General features: G+C 39.5%; 1 protein-coding gene across 1 annotated transcript in view; it reads right to left on the bottom strand.

Moving 5' to 3' along the window:
* Positions 1–17,412, bottom strand: part of LOC307165201 (uncharacterized protein) — a 60,861-nt gene extending 43,449 nt beyond the window's left edge. The window contains exon 1 of the mRNA XM_079882592.1: positions 17,366–17,412. The gene's annotated coding sequence lies outside the window, so the exon portion shown is untranslated. The remainder of the gene's footprint in view (positions 1–17,365) is intronic.
* Between the last annotated feature and the right edge of the window lie 1,672 nt (positions 17,413–19,084).

Genomic DNA, 19,084 nt, shown 5'->3' on the forward strand with positions numbered 1-19,084 from the left:
CTCTCATCAGCGCCAGCTGCATTCCATCAGCCAGCTTATTTTGTCTTTCATCTTGTGCTTGTCAGATCGTTGTTGGAGCTTCCCCGTGTCGTTTCCTGTTCCTGTTATTGTTCTCCTCGTGTGTTCTCTTATCTGATTTTGAGTCTCGTTGTGGATTCTACTCTCTGATCATCACTCATCACTCCGGGGAATTCTACACTCTGATCATCACTCATCATTCCGGGCCGGGGTTGCCCATCGAAGACCCTGCGTCACCACTCTCCTGCTGTCTGCAACCTTTTGTACTTATTGTGTATTTCCCAAAAAAGAGATCTTTTACTTGCAACTTGCATCCATGCATACTTTACGTAACACTTAGCTCACATTGTGTTTTTATGTAAAGGGAAAAATGTTGGTAGTTTGTTAGTTCAATGTACAGTTATGTTCTGTAGAATGTTTGAGGAACATCAGAGCTTTTAAAACATGTAGGCTACCTCTAACATTAAGAAAACCAAAACATTTATGTTCCCAGAACCAACACTGAATATTTGGAGAACATTCTTATTACAAAATCTGTAACCAAAAAATCTGTTAGCTCGGGTTAAACATAGCTCGGGATAAACATTTTCCATTTGACATAGGAACCGTAACGCATTGGGATTCGAATGACAGACGACGAGGCAGAATGACAGTTTCGACTTTATAACTGTGGCGAGAAGGACGAGGCCGAGGGCCATGAGAGAAAGACACGAGGCCGGTGGTGTGATTACTGATGAGCGACACCTGCGCGACGCACCAGTCTCGAATCTCTCGCGGAGGAGCGGAAGCATAAAAGGAGGAGTGACGACAGTGGAGATCGGGAGAGGCCCGGTCCTGGATTTTATTTGATGTTTATGTTTTATTTGATGTGACAGCAGTAGTCTATGAGGGGCTGCTGTCTTTTACTTTCGTTTGTATTTTATTTATTGTAATTAAAGTCTTTAAAGTCATTAAAGTCTTTCCCGTTTCCTTCTTCCCACAACATTGAACCTTGTTACAGTATCTTTTCAGGGCGATTACATTCACAAATGGCTATATTACACACTGCATGAAAGGAAATATTTGTAAAACCATGCACTTTAAGAATATTATTTTAAATTGTCATATAGTGTTCATACTGTTATAGGACAGTACTTCATTTCAGCAAATTTTTACTCTGTTAATTGTACATGTTCTTTCTATGACATAATTAGTATGCTGGCTTCATGACATGCATCTGTTGCCATATCACTTTGAAGACACAACACATGGATTTGAGTGTGTAATGGAAAATTTTGATTTTCATTGATTTACAGTGTTGATTTTCATTATTAAGACATTGAAATGGGGAAACAGGTGAGACATCAGGAGGAGGCAGATTGAAAAGGGGCTCTGACCCCTAGGGTCAGAGGCCGTCCAATTTAGAACTTGTGAGTTTGCAAGAATAAACTCAGCAGAATTAGATGACTAGCAGAGAAACCTTCCCTTGTTTAGATAAGGGCCTGTAAGCAGGAGACCTTGAAAGCAGCATAAAGGCTTCTCTGCCCTCCCTCCCTCGTCGCACGGCAACTGGGCCTTCTTGCAAGAATAAATACTTTTGAAAGACACTTTGACCCAGAAATGTCTCTTACGCAGTGATTGAATGTTTAATGCATATTTTTGCCACAACAAGTGATTTAGAACTTTCCTTATATAATTACACACAATTACTAAAACAAAGGGACAAATAAAAATGTACATGGTTTTAAATTACATATTATTTAAAAAAAATTGAGATTCGCTAAAATCAGATTTGGTAGAAAATGCAAGTTGTTCCTCCATTTACAACATAACCAGTTACTTGTTATCGATGTGCTTGTTCAACAAAAAGTATTGTGTTAAGTGTTAGACAAGTATACACTCCACCGTCACAACTTTCCATACATTGCAAAAGAGGATGGGCTAACACGATCAGCAACACATCAAATGCATTTTTCAATGCAAATTTCAAACGTCCAAAAAAAAAAAAAAAAAAAAAAAAATTTCACCTTATTAATAATAAATACTATATACAGACAAGCTGATGTATTCAAAATATGCAGACAAACTAATGTTCCCAGAATCTTAGTGCAAAATCCCCAGTGTTAAATTAACACTGCTCGGTGTTTATATGAGTCCATACTCAATGTTATAAGTAACACTGAAGCTGTGTTAAAGTTAATAATATAACTAGATGTACCGCATGGCGGTACAAAATATGACCGCCGCTCAGGCCTGCACTGGCTTTCCACAAAAATAAATGACGTGGAACAATTTGGCTGTATTGCGTGTTTATGTATATACCTAAAAAAAGTAGTAGTATGTGCATGTCTGTCTGTGTGTGTGTGTATGTGTGTGTGTTTGTGTATGTGTGTGTCTGTGTGTGTGTGTGTATGTATGCGTGCGTACATGTGTGTGTGCGTGTGTGTTTGTGTGTGTGTGTCTGTGCATGTGGATTTGTATGTGTGTGTATGGGTGTGTGTCTGTGCGTGTGGATGTCAGTGTGTGTGCATGCTTGCGTTTGTTTGTATTCCTGCATGTGTGTGTGTGACAGTTAGGGTTGCCAACTTCAGAAAAGGAAAATGCGGGACAATCGTGGTTATTTATAGGAAAATGAGGGACACTCAAAATATTTGTACTGTATCACACAGTGTACGTCATTTCAGTGTCTGCAGTTAAGTTTGTGTTTAAAAGGTTATCAGACATAAACACATTTGTATTGCTTAACCTATTTATGTATTTAATTCTAAAAATAATTTTAATGTCATACATGAAAAAAGTCACATTACAAACAAACCATAGTTCAAAATAACAGCATTTATCTAAAATAGAAAGCTTTTTTAACATTATACACTAGGCTTACAGTTCAAAAGTTTGGGGTTAGTAAGATTATTTTTTGGGAAAAAAAATAAAGAAAGTAATTGCCTACTTTTATTCAGCAAGGATGCATTACATTAATCAAAAGTGACAGTTAAGGTAATGTTACAAAAGCTTTCTATGTACTTTCTAAAAGCTTTAAAACATTAATAATAATCAGAAATGTTTTTTGAGCATATTATTCCCTCAGGTAGATTACATGTTTTCTTGCGTGGCTGGATGTTAGACTCATGAACAATAATCACGTTGTTTGCATTCGCCAAAATTGATTAGCCGAAATCAAAACGTGTGAAAGGAAATTACCGTTAGCGTGAGACGAGTCCGGCTTGAAGCGGAAGCGACCAGACGGCAGAGGATGTTCGCAAATCAAACAATGATTTGTCTCAAAACAGTGATTAAAAAAAGCTGTGATTGGATGATGACAAGTGTCGGTGATCATTCTCAAGTGTCGTGGTCAGCACTGCTGCTGTTGCTGTTGTATCAGTCAGTGGTTTATCAGCTTGTCAAAAAACGGGACACGGGAGGTCACGCACGGGACAAATAAATTAGGCCCAAAATACGGGACGTCTAATTCGGGACAGTTGGCAACCTTAGTGACAGTATCATCCTAAACCAGCAACCCTTCGCTCAACACCACCATCTACAGGCCGATGAGTGTACAGTCACTAAATGTGCACATAAATGAAGCGATGTGTGCAATTTTTCGTTGACGAAAAAATTCAGTAGATGACAAAAAAAAAAAAAAAAAAAAAAAAAAAACTTTGACAATCGATTATGGGCTAGGTTGATGTGGGCCCTTAAGACCAACATACCATAAAAATTTCTTCATCCTCGGTGCCACGGTTCAGGTAGTTATTTAGGAAAAACTGCATTTTTTGGGTTTGGGGGGGCCCAGCGCGGGGGGGGAGTGGCCCCCGGGGACCAAATGAAATTTTTCCGTAGAAGTCTAGTGGGGCTACATGCCCACCAAATTTCATGTTCCCCAGTGTTTCGGTGTCCCTGGTATCGTTGACAAAAAATTCACGGGGGCCCCAGCGTGGGGGGGGGGGGGGGGGAGTGGCCCCCGGGGACCAAACGAAATTTTTCCGTAAAAGTCTAGTAGACCAACATACCATAAAAAATTCTTCATCCTCGGTGCCACGGTTCAGGTAGTTATTTAGGAAAAACTGCATTTTTTTGGGTTTGGGGGGGCCCAGCGCGGGGGGGGAGTGGCCCCCGGGGACCAAACGAAATTTTTCCTTAGAAGTCTAGAGGGGCTACATGCCCACCAAATTTCATGTTCCCCGGTGCTTCGGTGTCCCTGGTATCGTTGACGAAAAATGTACGGGGGCCCCAGCGCGGGGGGGGGAAGTGGCCCCCGGGGACCAAACAAAATTTTTCCGTAAAAGTCTAGTAGACCAACATACCATAAAAATTTCTTCATCCTCGGTGCCACGGTTCAGGTAGTTATTTAGGAAAAACTGCATTTTTTTGGGTTTGGGGGGGCCCAGCGCGGGGTGGGAGTGGCCCCCGGGGACCAAACGAAATTTTTCCGTAGAAGTCTAGTGGGGCTACATGCCCACCAAATTTCATGTTCCCCGGTGCTTCGGTGTCCCTGGTATCGTTGACGAAAAATTTACGGGGGCCCCAGCGCGGGGGGGGGAAGTGGCCCCCGGGGACCAAACGAAATTTTTCCGTAAAAGTCTAGTAGACCAACATACCATAAAAATTTCTTCATCCTCGGTGCCACGGTTCAGGTAGTTATTTAGGAAAAACTGAATTTTTTTGGGTTTGGGGGGGCCCAGCGCGGGGGGGGAGTGGCCCCCGGGGACCAAACGAAATTTTTCCGTAGAAGTCTAGTGGGGCTACATGCCCACCAAATTTCATGTTCCCCGGTGTTTCGGTGTCCCTGGTATCGTTGACGAAAAATTTACGGGGGCCCCAGCGCGGGGGGGGGGAGTGGCCCCCGGGGACCAAACAAAATTTTTCCGTAAAAGTCTAGTAGACCAACATACCATAAAAATTTCTTCATCCTCGGTGCCACGGTTCAGGTAGTTATTTAGGAAAAACTGCATTTTTTTGGGTTTGGGGGGGCCCAGCGCGGGGGGGGGGGAGTGGCCCCCGGGGACCAAACGAAATTTTTCCTTAGAAGTCTAGAGGGGCTACACGCCCACCAAATTTCATGTTCCCCGGTGTTTCGGTGTCCCTGGTATCGTTGACGAAAAATTTACGGGGGCCCCCGCGCGGGGGGGGGGGGAGTGGCCCTCGGGGACCAAACGAAATTTTTCCGTAAAAGTCTAGTAGACCAACATACCATAAAAATTTCTTCATCCTCGGTGCCACGGTTCAGGTAGTTATTTAGGAAAAACTGCATTTTTTGGGGTTTGGGGGGGCCCAGCGCGGGGGGGGAGTGGCCCCCGGGGACCAAACGAAATTTTTCCTTAGAAGTCTAGAGGGGCTACATGCCCACCAAATTTCATGTTCCCCGGTGCTTCGGTGTCCCTGGTATCGTTGACGAAAAATTTACGGGGGCCCCAGCGCGGGGGGGGGAAATGGCCCCCGGGGACCAAACGAAATTTTTCCGTAAAAGTCTAGTAGACCAACATACCATAAAAATTTCTTCATCCTCGGTGCCACGGTTCAGGTAGTTATTTAGGAAAAACTGCATTTTTTGGGGTTTGGGGGGGCCCAGCGCGGGGGGGGAGTGGCCCCCGGGGACCAAACAAAATTTTTCCTTAGAAGTCTAGTGGGGCTACATGCCCACCAAATTTCATGTTCCCCGGTGCTTCGGTGTCCCTGGTATCGTTGACGAAAAATTCAGTAAGGTGACGGGAAAAAAAAAAAAAAAAAACTTTGACAATCCCTATATGACCGCTTTCGCTAGCTATGCTAGCGGCGGTCATAATTAAGTGATTAATTGAGTGATGATTGACCATTATTGAAGACACTTGATGTTAACAAGCAGAATCACAGAAGGAGAAAATCACAAATTTCAAGTTACCATTATGGTGATCATTGTCTGTTTTTTAGTTGGGCTCTTAGTTGACCCTTACATTTTTACATCGTGGCCACGAGATCATTTTGTTGAGGTAAGGACATAATGATGTCGTGGCCACGCGATGCAAAGTCGTGGCCTCGAGATCATATGTTGAGGGAACGATATATTTTTCTCGTGGCCACGACTTCATATTTTGAGAGAACGACATCTATTTGTCGTGGCCACGAGTTGAGGGAGCCACAGCGGCCAATACTGTAACCGTACCATAGCATAGACTGGGCTACAGCAGAGATGGAGATGACAGAAGAAATAACATTTTACTTTAAATTAGGAATGTCATAAAGATATAGAGCGGTCTTTGGCATTAAAGGAGAACTCCGGTCAATTTTAACATTGAGCTCATTTTTTTGTACATTTGGAGTGCTGTCAATACAGAGAACAACGACAAAAATCGGTGTTGCCTACACCGAGTTATTCTATTTTTAAAATTTGCACCCTGTTGACTTCAAAGGGGCAAGTACTAAACCTGCTTTTAGCCTCTTAACATCCTTGATGTGTCATTACAAGTGCACAGAAAATGTGAGTGATTCCTTCAGAGTGATCACGGGTGAATCTCACTGCAGTAGATGTGAAAGATATGTATAAAAATGATGATTATTTGGGGGTCACGTGATGCATTCGGAGTGAGAGGATCGCTTTTACCGACCTCCCGCTTCCTCAGCCGATAATCTTCATTTTTGACGGACAAAACCGCAGCTATTTTAGCTCCTTTCGGAGGAAAACATGTATGGCACTAAAGGGAATACTAATACTCGGGAGACATCGCGTAGAGTAAAAAGATTGAAAAGATTGGCGCTCTCATGGAGCAGAAGTTCACCGAGCTGCTACCTTGGACAAGTTAAGCAGCCGTGTAGAAGACAACGTAAAGCGTATAACTGAGGCCGAGAACCGCATTTCTGATGGCGAGGACCGTACAACCACCCTGGAAAACAAGCTAACTGAACTTGAACAGAGAGTGAAGATCAGGGGCGATTCTAGGATTTTCATTTTAGGGGGGCTCAGCCCCCAATGAGGGTATGATTTAAAAAAAAAAAGTTAGTTAATGGTCTAATGCTCATTATTAAGTTTCATTCATTCATCCAGTAACATGCATATGGAAGGGTTTTATAATCACCAAGGTCCCGAATATAAGGTAGTTAGGGGGGTTCGGGGGCATGCTCCCCTGAGAAAATTTTGATTTCTCTGATCTACATATGTGCATTTTAAGATGTTTTGAAGGCCAACAAAATTGGATAACTATAGCTTTAAAACCATGTGCGGGCAGCTGTTTATTTTTTCTCACCTCATCAGCATCACACTCCTATTCTCTTTGTTTTTATCTTGCTCTGTCTTTTCCCCTCCTAAAGCTGAGCTTTGACTGATATAGGCTTTTCATTTTTGTCTGTCAGTGAAGAAAGTAAACATAGGGTCAACTGATAGGTTGATTTATGAATCATTTTCTCAGACAAAGCTACCAGGAAAGCTAGGTAACTAAGTTTATTAAATTCATTCACAATATGTACACTGTAAAAAAGAATACATTGATTTTATTAATATCTAATTAATAAAAATGAGGCAACAGATTACAAGCAATATTATTAATTAAATTTAACAAATTAGAATTGAGTAATAATTAATCAAATGAATTCCTTAAAAGTTAACCATTTAAAATGAGTCAAATTTACAAAATATCTTTTATTGCCAACATTGAAGACACCTGGTGTTAACAAGCAGAATCACTGAAGGAGAAAACCATAATTAAAGTCACCATTGTGGAGATCAGTGTGTGTTTTAGTTGGGCTCTTGACCTTAAATTATTAACTTTAAGTTTTGTTTGGCTGTTGATCTGAGTTATAACAGCCAGATGAACAAATAGAAAAGGTGATCTGATGGTGTTGGCTGTGTTTTAACATAATCATTATTTCACATAGACCTGAATCACTGAACTCATATAGAGTCCAATTTAGGAGTTAAGTTAACTTTATTAATTACAGCAGTATAATATTTTTAGCCTTTTCAATGAAATCCAAATGATCAAATCAATAATAAAAAATAAATAAATATATGGGGTTTTTTTTGTTTGTTTGTTTTTCCTTTTTTTTTTTAGGCACAAACACACATCAAGATTTTGCGTATGAATCTCAGCAATGGTGACAAACATAAGCTCATTATTTATTCATGCAGCAATGCATGATGGGAGCCATGAATGAGTTTTGATTGGTGGAACCCAGAATGCACTGCAACATGCTTTATTATTGTCACCATTGTTGAGAATCACAGGCTGATTATTGATGTCTGTGTGTCTCCTTTTTATGACAGAGAAACTTTTTAGAAATTATTTGCCTTACATTGTAAAAGTTAAAAAATATTATACCCTACAAGGCCAGTGCTGCTATAGTTAATAAAGTAAACCTAACTCATAAATTGGACTCTATATGAGGTTCAGTGATTCAAGTCTAATGATTGTGAATTAATGATTATGTTAAAACACAACCAACACCATCAGATCACCTTTTCTATTTGTTCATCTGGCTGTTATAACTCAGATCAACAGCCAAACAAAACTTAAAGTTAATAATTTAAGGTCAAGAGCCCAACTAAAACACACACTGATCTCCACAATGGTGACTTTAATTATGGTTTTCTCCTTCAGTGATTCTGCTTGTTAACACCAGGTGTCTTCAATGTTGGCAATAAAATATATTTTGTAAATTTGACTCATTTTAAATGGTTAACTTTTAAGGAATTCATTTGATTAATTATTACTCAATTCTAATTTGTTAAATTTAATTAATAATATTGCTTGTAATCTGTTGCCTCATTTTTATTAATTAGATATCAATAAAATCAATGTATTCTTTTTTACAGTGTACACATTCATTATTGATCAAGGCCTAATATATGGCCGTAGACAGGGCTTTATAATCAAAGAGGTCATAAATTTGAAGTTGTTATGGGGTTAAACATTTTTATTTCTCTGATATGTGCATTTAAAGACGTTTGAAGGCCAAAAAAGGATAAGAAATAGATTTAAAACCTGCTCTCTCCTCATCTCCATTACTCTGTCTTTTTCTCTCAGTCTCCTGATCTTGCCCTGTCTCTTCCCCTCCTAAAGCTGAACTTTTTTAATTTACCGAAGGCTACAAATTGTATTATATTAATTCTCAACATGTACACATTCATTATTAATCTTGTGCCTATGAAAACGACTTTGTTAATGTTTCTTGTCCCCTCACAATGACATAATTACACGTTATATAGGCCTATTTTCAGCTCAAAATGGCGAAATTAGACAAAAGTTTATTAGTTTTCTAATTATTTTTGTTATTCGTTTAACATTTATGACCTAAAAAACTGTCAAATATAAAATGTTTAGTTTAGCTACTTATTCTTAACTCGCACTTGACCGTAAACTGAAGCGTCAGTCGTGCTGCTAAAATTCGCGCTCGGATGAGAAACCGAAACGTCCTGTGTTGCTCCCAATGCTCTAGTAATTACATTATGTAAACTGCAATGCATTTATGACAAAGAACTGCACCGATGCAGATGTAATATCATAGCAATCTATCAATAAATGCACTCACGACACACCTTGTACTCTCTGATGTTCGCTCTGCTCGGCGCCCCTGCAGATTGAAAAATGCGCTAAATCCAAGCAGACTCGGATAAGGGGAGGAGCCGGAACTTGACGCAGCTTGCCGCCGTTTCAAATGAGTTTTTTAAAAGGGGACTGAAGCGATCAAAAATGTATTAATCAAATATTTTTTAGGGGGGCTGGGCAGAAATTTAGGGGGGCTGAAGCCCCCCTAAAAAGGGCCTAGTGACGCCCCTGGTGAAGATCCTTACCGACCGAGCCGAAGACAGCGAGAACAGGAGCCGCAGGGATAACATTCGAATTCTCGGTCTTAAGGAAGGTACAGAGGGGAATCAGGCCGTCAGGTTCTTTGGGTCCTGGCTTCCAGATGTGCTGGGTCTGGAAACCAAGCGAGGCTCGATTAAAATTGACCGGGCACATAGAGCCTTGGGCCCGCCGAAGAAAAACTATAATCGACCAGTTATCATCAAGCTGCACAACTTCAGTGACAAACAACAAATCCTCGCCGCAGTCCGAAAGAAAGGTGAGATCATTTACCAAGGCGACAAGATTAACATCCGTCAGGACCTATCAATCCAGGTGAGGGAGTCCCGGCGTCAGTTTAACGGAGTCTGCGAACGCCTCATCCAGAGAGGACTACGTTTCCAGATGCGCTACCCGGCCAGCTTATGCTTCATCTTCAACGGAGAGGAACGCTCCTTTAAAAGCCCACGAGAAGCAGAGGAATTCCTGAGCAAGAATGATTAATTCCGCACGTGGAATATATGGATAACTTTAAATATTTTTGTTTTATCTTATTTTATTTTATTTAATCTTCTTTCACCTGATTTATACAGTAGACAGTGACTGAACTTTTGCCGAACGGAAGATGAGGAATGAAAGGTTACACCGTCTGTGACTGACATGAGGACAGCATCGGAAGAGATGGACACTGGGTGATCATTTTTCATTATTTAACTGGTTTGCTAATTGGACCACTTATAAGCCTTATCTTTTGTGAGTTTATCTTCAGAGCTACAAGATGTGAACGTGGACCTCTCTCCAGGTATCTGTCCCTAATTGTTAACTTATATTTTCTGTTTTGATTTTATTTTTATTTAGATATTCTGGATATACACAATCTATTGATATTTTGGCTCTGACCGGCCCTACATATACCGGTGCAGCTTACCCTTTTCTTCTTCTTTTTTTTAATTATTATTATTTATTATTATTATTATTATTAGTAGTAGTATTAGTATTATTATTATTATTATTCATTGTTGTTGTTATTACTGTCATATTCACTTGCTTACTCATTGCTGTGATAGACACATGCGCAGGTAATGTGTCCGTGTTTTGTTTCCTGATGATATTTAACCACTTAGAGTTTACGGTTTAAATCATACCGGTTGTTTGGCTGAGGATGTGGGAGGGTTGCGGGGAACGGGTATTGGCGGTGGGATGCTGGTGGCCATTCCTACTGCTGGTGTGGTTTTTTCTCCCACAGGTGGGAGGATACCTCTCTGCCTCACCTACCCTGAGACTTTTAACGCCCTTGTTGGGTTTTTTTTTTTTCTTTTTTCTTGTTTTCTTATTTGGGGGGCTCTATTTCGTTCAAGGTTCTGAGCCACTGTTCGGGGAGGGGTTCCCACAGACAGCTTCTTTTTCTGTGTTTCTTGTGTTTTTGATTTTACAATGTATGTTTATCTCCAGTCCTTTATTGACTACCAGATCGATTGTTGCCTTTTCTCTTCTGTGTTTCATTAATGACTGTATAGAATGTTTCCAACTATATGAAGGGGTTAGCTTTACATGAGTGACCTTAAGGTTGTTTCACTTAATGTTTCACTTCACATTAACCATGTCATTAAACGACAGAAAATCCTGTCCTTCCTTAAAAAAGAGAGATGCCAAATTGCCTTTCTCCAAGAAACCCATCTCTCAGATATGGAACATATCAAATTGAGGAGAAGCTGGGTGGGCCAGGTATTCTATTCTTCTTACAACTCGAAAAGTAGAGGGGTTGCAATTCTTCTGCATCGCTCCCTGCCTTTTACCCTTAATAAAACAATATCGGATAAGGAAGGACGTTATGTACTTTTGTCTGGCTACCTATATGGGGAACATGTCGTTTTTGGATGTATCTATGCTCCAACAATATATGAAGCCTCTTTTATTCCACAGCTTATCTCAGATTTGGCAACATTTTCTTCTCAATATTTACTTTTAGGAGGTGACTTTAATTGTACATCTGACCCAAATATTGATGTGTCCCCCCCTCAATCTACTCGTTCCAAGAAAAGTATAAAAACGGGCGAATTTTGTAAAGATTTAGATTTATATGATGTCTGGCGGGCCCTACACCCCCTAGATAAGGACTACACATTCTTCTCAATCCCTCACCAGGTTTTTTCCAGAATAGATTACTTTCTGTCTTCAAGGACAGTTTTGGGTAGAATAATGGATTGTACAATTGCTACCAAATTTCTTTCTGATCACTCCCCTATCAGCGTGACTATCTCTCCTCCTTACAGAGATCCAAACTGCAGACATTGGAGGCTTGACCCTACCCTATTAAGTAATCATTCTTTTACTGAGCATATCACATCTGAATGGCGGCAGTTTATTTCTATAAATAAAACCCCAGATATTAGCCCTTCCACGCTGTGGGAAGCTGGCAAAGCATATATACGTGGGGCTATTATGTCCTATACGTCAGCACAAAGGAAAGATGCCCTTAAAAAACAATTGGATTTAGAGAAGACTATTGCCACTCTGGAAGCTCAGTTCAAGAAATCCTATAGTAACTCATTGGCATAACAGTTGGATGCAGCTCGCTCTGCTTTAAATCAGCTCCTAACCAGAAAAGCAGAGACAACGATTTTTTTTTTCTAAACATAGACTGTTTGAATCAGGCAATAAACCAGGCAGGTTACTAGCTCGCCTTGCTCGCGGTAAAACTGAGCCGAATGTGATCCCGTCTCTTATGGACAGAAATGGAGTCAGGCGCTTCACCTCATCTGACATAAATAAAGAAATGAAATTGTATTATAAAGACCATAGCTCTGAAAGCAAAGCCTCTTCCGAGAACATGGCAACATTTCTAAACAAGATAAAACTACCATCTCTTTCAGATGTACAGAAAGCAGACTTATACAAACCAGTTAGTAAAGAAGAAGTCTTACAAGCCATACACGCACTTAGGGGAGGTAAGGTTCCAGGGCCGGATGGTTTTGGCCCTGAATTTTACAAAACTTTCAGTCAGGAACTAGTCGGCCCTCTAACAGATATGTACTTGGACTCCTTTAATAGTGGTTTTCTCCCCCCTACTCTAAGCACTGCTAATATATCGGTTATTCTGAAGAAGAATAAAGCCCCTGATATGTGTGGTTCTTACAGACCGATTAGTCTAATTTCTGTGGACAGCAAACTGCTATCAAAACTCCTTGCCAGACGACTGGAGAAATTACTCCCCACACTTATAAATTCTGATCAGACTGGCTTTGTTTATGGATGCTATTCTTCCAGCAATGTGAGAAGGCTCTTGAATATTATACAATTTACCTCACAGTACAAACAGAAGGCTCTGGCTGTCTCCTTAGACGCGGAAAAAGCCTTTGACAGGGTTGAGTGGGGCTATTTATTCTATGTTCATGGAAGATTTGGCTTAGGGGGGGGGACTTTCTTAAATGGATCAAAACCATATATCATTCACCTACAGCTGTTGTCATAACTAATGGGCGGCGTTCCGAACTCTTCCCAATAGCAAGCAAGGGGTGTCCGTCAGGGGTGCCCTCTCAGTCCGCTTCTCTTTGCCTTAGCATTGGAACCGTTAGCTGAAACCATCCGACTTCACACTGATGTAAAGGGAATAACAACAGGAAGTAAACAACATAAAATTGCCTTATACGCAGATGATATCATTATATTTCTATCTTCCCCTCAGCGATCAATTTGTGCAATTATGGATATTCTCAATGAGTTCAGTACTATATCAGGCTATAGAATAAATTGTAATAAATCTGAAGCTATGCCACTTGGAGCCCTAAATACTGCGGATGTTCAGGAGAGTTTTCCTTTTAAATGGTCTAGATCGGGCTTTACTTATTTGGGAATTAAAGTGTCCTCAGACTTGAAGGATCTCCGAAAATTTAATTTTGCCCCAATATGCACCTCAGTCAAAAGAGACCTGTAACGATGGCAGAACTTACCTCTTTCACTGTTTGGTCGAGTCAGTCTAATTAAGATGAATGTGCTCCCTCGACTTTTATACCCTTTGCAAATGCTCCCTTTATATATAACAAAGAAAATAAACCTAGATTTAGAATAGACACTCTCCAAATTTATTTGGCAAGGCAGAAAACCAAGGCAGAAGCTTAAGATCTTACAATTACCTACAGACATGGGTGGTCTCTCTATGCCTAATATTCTGTTTTACAATTGGGCCTGTCACGCACGTCACTTTTGGCTCTGGTTACATTCATATATGAGCAGAGAGACCTGTATTGACTCCTGGCCCTGCCACCCACATTCCCCATGGAGCTTAATTACATGTGAGGCAAAGAAGATAAACTCGGAAATAAAACGCAATCCTATTATTTACAACAGTATCAGGATATGGCATGATATATCTAAATACCTAGGAAGGAGAAATGTAAAATCTTTACTGTCCCTCATAACTCAAAACCCTGACTTTCCCGCTGGTGTCAGTTCACCCATGTTCCTCTCTTGGAGAGACATGGGAATTCATATATTCGGCAATTTATTCAAAGATAGCACTTTGCTGTCCTTCCAGCAGTTACAAGAGACATTCAATATCCCCAAGCACCATTTCTTTTGGTTATTTACAGATTAGGCATTTTGTGTCATCACAACCATCCTCTTTCCTTGTTAACATTTCTTTCAGTGAGGTGGAGAGTCTTCTCTTAAAGTGCAAAAACAGAAAACATCTTGTAGCTAAATTTTACTCGCTCCTTGGTTCTGCCGCCATGTACCACTTACCAGATATATCTCATAAATGGGAAAAAGACCTGAATATCGAATGTATTGAGGATGACTGGCTGACGACTATACGCCTGATCAGATCTACTTTTACCTGTAACCGGCTGAGAGAAACTCAGTACAAAATACTTCATGCTGCATATTACTCCCGTTATTTTAAACAAAATTGATGTCTCCATTTCCCCTTTATGTACAAAGTGCAATTTAGAAAGAGGGACATATTATCATTATTTTTGGGAATGTAAACTTATTTCCAGATTCTGGACACTTATTTCCAAGGTGGTCAGTGGGATATTTAAAATGAAAATTAAGAAAGACCCTGGGGTTTTTCTCTTAGGCCTTCCCTCTAGAGACTTGCATCTTAATGCACTACATCATAAACTCCTTGATAAACTCCTTTTAATTGCTCGAAAGTGCATACTTCAAAACTGGATCAAAACTTCCCCACCTAGTATCACCCTTTGGTACAGGGAGATCTTTAATATCCTCCCTCATGAAAGATTACATGCGTTTGTAAAGGGTAAGGACGAATTATTTTTAAAAGTTTGGTCTCCGTTCCTAGTTTATATACCTGCAGATCTGAAAAATCTACTACTGATGGGCAGACAGTTTTCTGATTGGAAGAAGGCATCTTCCCTGAAACCTTCAAATTATGAAACATAGAATATGATAGAATGCTGATGACTGGTGTATATGTGTTTTTTTTTTGTTTTTTTTTCTCCATTTGTATTAGTTTGTAACTCTGCCATGTGCTGTCTGATGGGGGGGGGGGGGGGGGGGGTCTTGTTTCTGTATTCTGTATGTCTAAAAACAATAAACTGTGTTAAAAAAAAAAAAAAAAAAGTTGATATTTAAGCCAGCGCAAATATCCTGTTTTCGGTTGAAGTCCAAAGTAGTCGATTGCCGAGTTCACGCGCATAGGTTTAGTTACCTATGATCACGCGCGTGAACTCGACAATGGACTACTTTGGACTACTCGACTACGTTATAAGTGAAAGACACATGAAGCGCATTCTTAGACTTTTTTGTCGCATGCATATTTAGGGACCATCTCTAAATTACATGCGACATTGGCATAAACGTTTCTAACTTCAATAGCATTTGAAGACAATGACTTACAGTCATAAAACCAACTGTACATTGTTCACCCAGGTCTCATGTATGATGTACGCCTTTTAGATTTTTTAGATTTATGACAATAAACTGCTAAATCATATGCAAATATGGCTATGTAGGCCTATTTCACTACTGTATGGGATCATACACAAAATATGACAATATTTAAAGCTCAATATCATTTGAACACAGTGACTTACAGTCATAAAACCAACTGTACATTGTTCATATAGGTCTCATGTATGATGCACATCTTTAATATTTTTGATATTTATGACAGTACACTGCTAAATCATATGCAAATAATGCTATGCATTTCACTACTGTGTGGGATCATATACAGAAAATGACCATATTTAAAGCTCACAATAGCATTTGAAGACAGTGACTTATAGTCATAAAACCGACTGTACATTGTTCATCTAGGTGTCAGGTATGTGGCAATAGTGAAATACATAGCAATATTTGCATATGATTTAGCAGTTTATTGATATAAATATCAAAAATCTAAAAGGTGTTCATCATACATGAGACCTTGGTGAACAATGTACAATTGGTTTTAAAACTGTAAGTCATTGTCTTCAAATGCTATTGAAGTTAGAAACGTTTATGCCAATGTCGCATGTAATTTTGAGCTGTCCCTAAATATGCATGCGACAAAAAACTCGTAATGCGCTTAATGTGTCTTTCACTTACAACGTAGCCTACCCATGTCTTAATGCCAAAGACCGCACTATATCTTTATATGACATTCCTAATTTAAAGTAAAATGTTATTTTTTCTATCATCTCCATCTCTGCTGTAGCCCAGTCTATGCTATGGTACGGTTACAGTATTGGCAAATAGATGTCGTTCTCTCAAAATATGAAGTCGTGGCCACGAGAAAAATATATCGTTCCCTCAACATATGATCTCGAGGCCACGACTTAATATGATGTTCCCACAAGATATTATGACGTTCCCACAAGTTAATATCACGTTCCCACGAGTTTATATGTTGTGGCCACGACAAAAATAAGTGAACCGAACATGTCCCCTCCCGGTCACCGTAAGTTAGAGTTCAGTGGTTTAGGTTTACTTTATTGATTATAGCAGCACTGGCCTTGTACAGTATAATACTTTTAGCATTTTCAATGTAATCCAAAAGAATTCTTAAATTAATCCTGATACAAAAACAAAACAAAAAGCTTTCATTTAGGCACACACAGACATCAAGAATCAGCGTATGAATGTCAGCAATGGTGACAAACAGCATATTCAGGTAAACAGATCAACTCTGAACATTAGAAAACAAGTGACTAAAAAGTCACATAAAAACAGCAGAAATGAAATAAGATAGTAAGAATAAAGGAAACACAACCAACACAATCAGATTTTTCTCTTTGTTCATCTGGGTGTTATACAGCTGCCAAACTATATTAAAGTAAAAAAAAAAAAGTAAGGGTCAAGAGCCCAACTAAAGCAAACACTGATCACCATAATGGTAACTTGTTAACATCAGGTGTCTTCAATAGTGCTCAATCATCACTCAATTAATCAATTATCTTGATTAATTGAGTTTTTTTTTTTTTTTCGTTTATAGTAATTGTTTCCCTTTCCCATTGGCATACAGTGTCAGTGCCCTAACGATGGATAGTGTTTATGAAGCAACGTGAAAGAAATTTTGTTCTCCCTGGTTGCCATCTTTGCTCATGGGCACTCAGTTCAGTTACAAGTTATTTATTTATTTTATGATTAAAGTGACAGAGAGAGGAAAAACTCACTGTGTAATCTTGGAGGGCCTGTCCTCTTTCTTCTTTTCTCTCTCTCCAGTGACACAGTCTGTTTCTGTAAAAGTGTTTATCATTCATCTAGGAGGAACTGGGAATACTAGTTCTTCCATTTCTGCTTAACTTTCTTTCTCTGAGTTTCACTTTCGGTATCTTTTTCATTTGTGTTCTCTTCCTCTATGTGTTGCCCGATCCAGATCCGGCCCACATCTGATCTGGCCGACATGCAGCGTGGAATTACGGTTCTTGGGTGGGCCACTCCTGTTTGCCAGATCTGGGCCACAAACAGACCATAGCAATGCCACATGTCAGCCAAGAACAAAGAAATTAACCAGAACTGGACCTTATCTGAGCCACAAAATCTGTTTATATTAAATAAGTTATCTCAGCCTTAATAAGCCTGTTAACAAGCAGAATCACCGAAGGAAAGAAGAGAACAGAAAAAGAGACAAGCAGAAACACAAGAACTACAACTGACTTGAAAAAGAAAAACCAAACTGATTCACTGATCTCAACCAGAGTGTTATCTTTGATTATATGATGCATGTGTTATTGATTTTATGTAATTGATTATAGTAGCTCTGTGATTCTACAGCATGAGATCCATCAGAGTTGGAATAATCTGAAGCAACATATTTAAATTGAAGTAGAATAACATCTTGAGTTTGGGTCTGTTCCTCCCACAAAGCTTCAGGAGACTTTCATTATAGCGTACAGATCAAATGTGTTATTGTCACAATCAGAAGGCAGACAAGTTTGAGGTGAATACAGTAAGTTTATTAATAGTGCAAAGGATGAGCGATGCAGGGAAGGCATGCAGATGCGATGAATGCTGATTGTCTAACTGGTGATGACTTAGCTGACGGTAACGATGAATGTCCTTGCAGGCAGGTGAAGATCAGCGATGACGGGAAGAACGTGACTTCAGGTAAGTAGAAAGGAATGCCGTAATCTCGGGTGAGTAATCTGTAGCGCTTGTCATAGACGAGACCAGACACGGGTGAACAATAGTGCTGGATGACGATCAGTGACGATTGGTGACAGGTGACGTGATCTGTGATTGGGAAGTGCATGCAGGTGAGAGCGAGGGAGGATGATCGGAAATGTAGTGAGGAGGTGGATTAACTGAAACCTGTAACAGTTATGAATCTTTTTTTTTTCTTTTCTTGTCCTTTTTGAAGATGTGTAATATAGGCTTAATAACCCAACACTATGTTGTATGTAAAAAAGCAGAGATTAAGACATTCTACCTGATATGTAATTTTCATCACAGGAAAAAAAGAAAATAATTGTGGTTAGACATCAGAGTCATGCGTTCAGCATTTTACACATGTGAACATCACTAAACAAATAATATATGCACTTCCTTTACATGAAAATAAAATTAATTAACAACAGCAACTACATTCTATCAATCAACTGAACTGACACATTCTTTCCAGAGAAATCATGATAATTGTTTCAGGCCCTCAAGCACAAATGGCAGTCAAGCATGACATATACTCTATAGGCTACATTAGTCTCACATTTTGTACAACATTCAAGAATGTAAACACGTACATAAAGCTAAATGTATAATGTATATGTTTTTGTTTATTTATTTATTTATTTATTAATAATTATTTATCCTTTCATGAATGCAGCAGTTTTATAATGTTTTGTGCCGGTTGTCTAGGACATGTGTGGAATGCTGTTAAACAAGTTTCAGAAAAG

The sequence above is a fragment of the Squalius cephalus genome (genome assembly GCF_949319135.1).
Source record: "Squalius cephalus genome assembly, chromosome: 1".
Lineage (NCBI taxonomy): Eukaryota > Metazoa > Chordata > Actinopteri > Cypriniformes > Leuciscidae > Squalius > Squalius cephalus.